The sequence below is a fragment of the Bidens hawaiensis genome, unplaced genomic scaffold (genome assembly GCF_021521415.1).
Source record: "Bidens hawaiensis isolate Kalapana, Puna unplaced genomic scaffold, B.hawaiensis_p1.1 tig00000905_1, whole genome shotgun sequence".
In the NCBI taxonomy this organism is placed as follows: Eukaryota; Viridiplantae; Streptophyta; class Magnoliopsida; order Asterales; family Asteraceae; genus Bidens; species Bidens hawaiensis.
In genome coordinates, this window is record NW_027491053.1 from 2,422,410 (window position 1) to 2,429,999 (window position 7,590).

The 7,590-nt window shown below is 34.0% G+C and overlaps 1 pseudogene; it reads right to left on the minus strand.

The window, feature by feature from the left end:
- Positions 1 to 679: 679 nt before the first annotated feature.
- LOC143547419 (protein BRANCHLESS TRICHOME pseudogene) lies at positions 680 to 1,561 on the minus strand (annotated as a pseudogene).
- Between the last annotated feature and the right edge of the window lie 6,029 nt (positions 1,562 to 7,590).

Genomic DNA, 7,590 nt, shown 5'->3' on the forward strand with positions numbered 1-7,590 from the left:
AAAGAAAAAGAAAATAAATATAACTGAGTAGAAAATAAAAAATTAAATTAATACCCGACTAGATTTGTGATATTTTGATAATATGGCTAGTAAACTGCAAAAATGGTAGAATCCACTTGTGGTTTGTAATTTGTTGATAGAGAGTATATTAAAGAAGTATGATTTCACGGTTACATAACGGTTTCATGTATTACATGCCAAGAAAGATATATAAATGTTTATACGGTTCTATCAACTCTTTTTGTATTGAACATTATGAACTACGGGAAATGATTCCCCAGCTCTTTCTCGAGCTTCTAGTATTCTCTGATCTCTTTCTCTATGTTTAAATATAAGCTACGCACTATAAAAATGGAATCATATTAATTCATATATAAATATGAAAAAGCTTAGAAGATAATAAAGATGTCACCATCAAATTGAGAAAAAAGTGAAGCATGTGGTGATGGCCCTTAAATCATCACCACCATCTTAAAAGAATCTAATTGCCATACAACAACAGTATCAACATGACAAATTAACACAAAAATTCCTCAACATAACGCATCAAAAATACCACAACCTTTTACTCAAATCTCAAGATTATTGCTTAATCACCACAAACCACATCAATATTTAGTTATAAAGAAAAAAAAAAGGAAGAAGTTACATATAATGTATGTAAATGATTATAATCAACTTAACTCATTATGAGACTATTTGACTGGATTTGTGTCTTCTGTTTCAATAATATCATGAGTTGAGCCTTTTGACACTCTAATTTCGTACCCAAATGCCTACTTCTCGACCCGATCGCCCTAACGACCCTAGGAAACTCTACGAATCCGCGAATCCCACGCTTTATGTGCGGGTTTTCCGGCTCTAACGTGGACACCTTCCTACTGTCCATTTTCAGTGAATTCCGAGATATCATGGCATTGCGGTTTTCGGGTTTTTCTTGCTCTTGATCATTATTATTTTGGGTCATTTTCTTATTCTCCAATTCTGATATCTTTTCTTCTAAAATAATTTTAGCTTCACTAAGCTTCATTTGAACCCTTTCTTCTCTCAAAACTTCAGCCACACGTAACATCTTTCTCTCTTCTTCCATTTCCATCTTCAACCTACTCATTTCTGACTTACTTGCAGCTAATTCACCCGCAAGTTCTTCGCATACTTTCACTACCGCTTCTCTTTCTTTCCTCTCCCCACACACCTCTTTGGTTAGCTTCTTGTTCAAAGACTCCGCCTTTTTGCGTGCTCTCCGTTCATACTCGAGCTGCGCTTTGAGCTCCATGATCTGCGCTTTAGCCATATCGAGTTCTGAATCCATAAACGGCTTGATAAACGTAAGATCCCAGAAAGATGCAGTGATTTTACGAGTAGAAACAGGTAAATGAAGAAGATGAAGTTGCTTGTTTTGATCTTCTTGTTGTTGTTCTTGTAATTGTTTATTTTCTTGATGGTGATTTTCAGGAGAAGTGTAGAATGGATTTTCGTACAGTTTCCAGGTAGGGGTTGTTCTTGTATTGATCATCATCATAGTTATCATCATCTCCTCTTGCATCAACTTCTTTTCTTATAGAAGGTAACTTTAATATTATTTTATTATATATATATATATATATATATATATATATATAGATGAGGGATATTTTAAAAACTTAAGAACTTCATTCTACGCCACACATTTAATTAAATGGATTGTAATATGTCGTTGAGATTAAATCTGGCAAAAAAGTCAAAGTAGGAGAGAGAATAAAGTTGTAAGTGGTTACACTAACTTTTACGTCCGTTACACATATGTAAAAAGTCGACTCGATGCGTAAAAAATTATGTAATTTTTTACGTGTATGTAACCTACATATATTACGCATGTGTAAAAAAAATTCGAAAAACAAAATCGTTACACTGAGTTCTTTCGAGTTCTTAAAACTCAAAGGGGTTCTCATTTGAAATCTCTCATATATATATATATATAGGGTAAGGATCCTAAGAGAAACATTAACAAATTAAGAACTTTGAGAACCATTTTGGACCACTAAAAAAACCCTCTAAAAAATATTAAAAAAATTATAAAACAAAAAAAACATAAAATTTTAAAAAAGTAAAAAAACCAAAATTCTTATATTTCATTCCGGTTTAAGTAAAAAAAACCAAATTTTTTTTTTCTTCTTAATTCGTATTATACCTGTACACATATGTATACTTTCAGTTAATCTCTAGTTACGTAATATACACATATGTACATTATCATTCACCTTAAATTATACATATGTGTATAGGAAAAAAACATGTGTGTACATATTATATATATATATGTATAATAAAAAAAACCGATTTTTTTTCTTTTTAATTCGTATTATACCTATACACATATGTATACTTTCATTTAATCTCTAGTTATGTAATGTACATATATGTACATTATCATTTACCTTAAATTATACATATGTGTATAGGAAAAAAACATGTGTGTACATATTATACATATATATATATATATGTATAATTTAGCTAAACGAGAATTTTTTTTATGTTTTTTTTAGAAATCGGGATGATAAATAAGAATTTTGGTTTTTTTACTTTATTTAGTTTTGTGTTTTTTTTTTGTTTTATGATTTTTTTTATTTTTATGTTTTTTTATGGTCCAAAATGGTTCTCATAGTTCTCAATTCCCAAAATATTCTCACATGATCCTGATCCTGTATATATAAGATAAAATGTTGCTTTTGCACCTGGCATGTTAGGCTTTTATTCGTAGAGGGGGACCTATGAAAGGGATGAATAGATGGCGATTGTAAAAAGGAAGGAGACATCACATGGTCTTCTTTATTTATAGACACTTACTCATCATCACTCTCCATCTTAGATATAGGAAATTCAATACTAGTTATAATATTACTAACGTTTTCCAAACCTAATAAGTTGAGAAGCCGGTTGTTCTATTATACTACTAGTCCTTTCATTTAAATAATAAAAAATATATATATATTATTTGACCCAATTTATAAAAATGATCTTAAATGTTGCGAACATTTTCTGGGACCATAAAACCGACTGCGACCATTGCTCATTTCGCTACTAACTTTGTTTTCAACACTCTTGGCCTCCGTTTTGCGATTGCAACGTTGTGACCGTTTTTGCCATTGCCTACAAATTTGGGTCCATCTCGCGATCGTATCAATGCATTGTTTCTTTTGTAGAACTTGCGGCAAAAGTGTTTTTAAATTTAAATTATTTTTTGTTTCAGTCGTTTTTTTATTTTAAACCTGTTAGTTAATAATGTTCATATGTTTAAAATTTTAGCAGTTATCAAAATTTCAAAATCTTATAAAGAATTGCGAATTAAAATATCAAATACCGAGTTATCCTAACATAATAAATATCGAAACATTCAGAATTATGTGCTTATAGCCTAACTCAATGATTGGATGGTTTAAGACGCATCTTTTATCACTTGTCTTTAAATGAAGAAGGTGTTGTCGTAGACTTAATTTTCGCCTTGTTACTCATATACACTATCAAGAAACTTACCGATATCCTTGTTCTTCACATGATAATTCTGCGTGATCAGTATAGACACAACCAATCCCCATATAAAATTTTAAACATATTGGAATAAATTATTCTATCATTCATCAAATATTATTTTCTTTCATAAGTCTTTGATTACAGATTTTCTATAAAAAATGGTCTTCGTGAAATTTGACATCCCTAGAAGTCATCATTTTCTTCTCTTCAATGTCATAAATCTTATGCCCCTTTGTTCCCGGTGTATACCTCAAAAACACTCCAGATATCCTCTTTTTTCAAATTTATCTCCCTTTGTTTTGGTGCTTCTATAGTAGGCAAGACAAACAAACACTTCGATGAAATCGTAATCCGATTTGTTGCCAAAAATAATTTCATAAAGAGTTTTGTTTCCAATTACACTACAATAAAATTAAGTATTAGATGCGACGCCTTTAGCGACGACGCCTATTATTAGCGGCGACATGTAATCATATCGCCGCTAATATCAGGCTTTGCCGCTAAAGGCGTCCCTGCTAATAGTCCGATTCGTGTGCTCCTTACCAAAGCTCCTCCTGAACATTGATTAAATTTTGATCCAAGGGCTACAATCACATATGCTCAAACAAACCTCCTTATCTCCTCAAACTCATCCAGCCACCACACACACAATTAACCACACCCTGTCGGACCACCATCGTCATTGTTTTCAAGATCCAGCCACCGTCATGAAGCTCAAGTTCCGCCACCTTCAAGCTCCTCCCTGTCGGATCACCACCATGTTTTCAATTTCCGGCCTCCGTCAAAGCTCAAAGCTCCGCACCGTCGCACCACCACCGTGTTTTCAAGATCCGGCCACCGTCGAGCTCAAGCTCCGCCACTGACCACCACCGTGTTTTAAAGCTCCAGCCTCTTGTTTCTATCTTATGTAATTTTTGTAGAAATCATGTAGTGTTTGTTTGTAGAAATCATGTAAAAGTAGACTGATATTAATGATAAATTATATGTGTTTCGCTTGATTTTCTTGTTAGTTTTGTTTCATTCCATTTTCGAGTTCATTTTGTGGTGTACAACGAAATAGTCTCCATTGAACTTTCCAGCCAACTCTTCGGTGAACAATTAGCGGCGACGGGCTTACTTATCAACGACGACAAAAAGGCATTAGCGACGAAAAATTAGAGGCGACCCATTAGCGGCGACATGTCGCCGCTATTAGTATTAGCGGCGATTTACGGGGTCATTAGTGGCGACATTTGTCGCTGCTAATGCTAATAATTTTTGTAGTGTTACCTTAGATGGTAAAATCGGTTTACGATGTAGCGGCTGTCAATACACATTCACCCAAAACCGCTTAGGAAGATTGGCTTCAAACCTAAGTGCCCGAGCGGTTTCAATTAAATGTCTATGTTTTTGCTCGACAACCCTGTTTTGTTATGGGATATGAGGACAAGTTGTTTCAAGTATCATTCCTTGTTCATTGTAAAATTTGAGCATATTATTATACGTGAATTCACCACCTTTGTCACATCTAATGCGTTTTACTAATATTCCAAATCGTGTCTTTATCATCTTGCAAAAGGATATTAGGCATTGGCTTGCTTTATGCTTATGTTTTAGTAAGAAAACCCAACAGCCCCTACTAAAATCATTGACTATTTTCAAAAAATAACTCACACGGAGTGTGATATTTTACCCAAATGTCATAGTGTAACAATTCAAAACACTTATGTGTTTTAGTATTACTGTCTTGAAAGAACAAGTGTATTTGCTTTTGAACAGAAATCACACAATCTGATAAAAGAGGATTTACCAAGGAAGTCAATATGAGCTAGCTTGTCAACGGAAACATGTCCCAACCTCTTGTGCCATGTAGGGATGAGCAAAATTCGGTATACCGGTACAAAAATCGGTACTGATTTGGTACCGTCGGAGCCGAATCGGTACCAAAGTTTTGAGTTTCGGTATCAGTGTAACGGTACCGGTATTTCCCAAATTTTTTTACCTTTAGTACCGATACCAAAAATTTGCGATTTTTGGGATCGGGATTTTCGGTACCGGTACGTTACCGATCTCATCCCTAGTGCCATGATCTTCGGATGACATCATGACATTTCTTTTGTTGTCAATTAATCGCATCCGGTGCAAACCTCTTCTGCACTCGCCCATGCCAATCAAGTTCTTCGTGGTTAGCTTTTGCATTACATAAAAATCAAGAAACGCATTATAGCCGACTATAAACATTGCTCAATCGGCTAACATATAAGAAATTGTAAGTGAACTTTGGTATATGTAAAACGTCTATTATATTTTCCCATCCCGGTAACGTGCATTCACCCCTTCCGGTTTCAAAACAGTTTTGAAATATGTTTTTAAGGATGGCGATGTTAGGGTAATGTGTTCGGTAGCACCAAAATCCACAACGTAGTCAAAATCACTATTCCTTTTACCCGACATGAATGTCGTAGGTGTTGCATCTTCCTTGCTTCATTCGATGGTCGATTATGATTTTATTTTGAGTGATCTATGCTCTGATACCATCTAGACTTAGATGGTTCAAAGGTTTGCTTTGATTTTCATTGCATTAAAATAAAGATACGGAGAGAAAAATATATAAAAATACACTAAACTATCAAAGGAAAAAAAATATATCAAGGCAACGAATTGACAGTAATAAAAGGCTTATAAATGGAAATAATATTTTATGAATGACAGAATATTTTATTTCAATAAAGCAATTATACAAAAGTTGTCACCTTGTGATCCAACTTTGAATTATTAATTAGGAATTTTACGGTGCGCATTGTGCGAGCAATCCTACCATCTATTCGAACATCAAAACACAAATAAAAAGGTATATATATATATATATAAAGACGGTTATCACTCCGACGTAGAATCCTGACGTAAAACATAAAGGTGGATCTCAAGAAGCTTGTAGTTATGAGTGTGCAAAGTGCGCTCATCTTACATCACCTAATGCCATTAGTGTGTGTGTAACATTTGTGATTGTCTCGGACCGGTAGGAAATCGTATTTCTTTGGAATTATCAATAACTATAATCTATGTATATTCTTTAAATGCATACTTGTTTCATATCATATGTTATATCGTTATATCTTGTCATTACTCGTTATATCGTTACGTATGTCAAAAAGTCATTTCATTAACTCATTAAAAGAATAATCGCGTAATCCCTATCATGAAAGTCAAAGTAATTGTTGGGGTCAAAATCTCATTTAGGATCTCCATAGTCTCATTATCTTGCCAGCCGGGATCCCAAACAGGTTTGGTATCCTGAACCCTTTATTCATTTCATTAAAGGATATATTTTATAGGTAATCTTTGGTGACTTAATTACCATTAAATGCTCATTAAATGCATGGAATAAACTTCTGGAATGAGTCTTGTAATGGCTAAGAGTAATGATCACATTAAAGACTCGTTAAACAGGTGGGATCGTTGGTGTATGTTACGCTTATGAAGAGTCTCATAACTGAATTCTGTTCATAACCATCATACAACAGCTAGTAAGACCAGTTATTGATAAAGAAGTTCTTGAAGACCAAGCTAACCGTGTCCAATTATGGTCAAATCAATAACATTAATGGAAGCATACTGATTACTACAGAAATGGGGCTATGTTGAACAAAATAGGATGCTTACTCACTTGCACCTCACCACATACAAACTTCTATACTCTAGCATTTTTTCATCATTTGTTCTCGAGTTGTAACACTTTTTACTTATTTAAAAATCTAGGGCAAGAAGATAATTTTCCCCTCTCGAGGTTTTTTGCCGGAGATCCTATTCAGAATCAAGGTTTTTCCTTGCTATATCCTGAGCCATTTACTGTTTTAAACACGAACACTTGCAATGTCCTGAAAAACGCGTTGCCTCACTTACAAAGTTTGATCACTAAATTCATTAGGTATTTTTTTTACCAAAATAGTTTGGTGCCCACCATGGGACAAGTGGTGTTTTTCATCCAAAAAATTCATTCACAATCACAATCCATTCAAACCCAATCCGAAAATGGCTTCTCAATCAAGATCTACCTCTTCTCCAATACCATCCTCAATCTCTGGAATTTCATAGCCT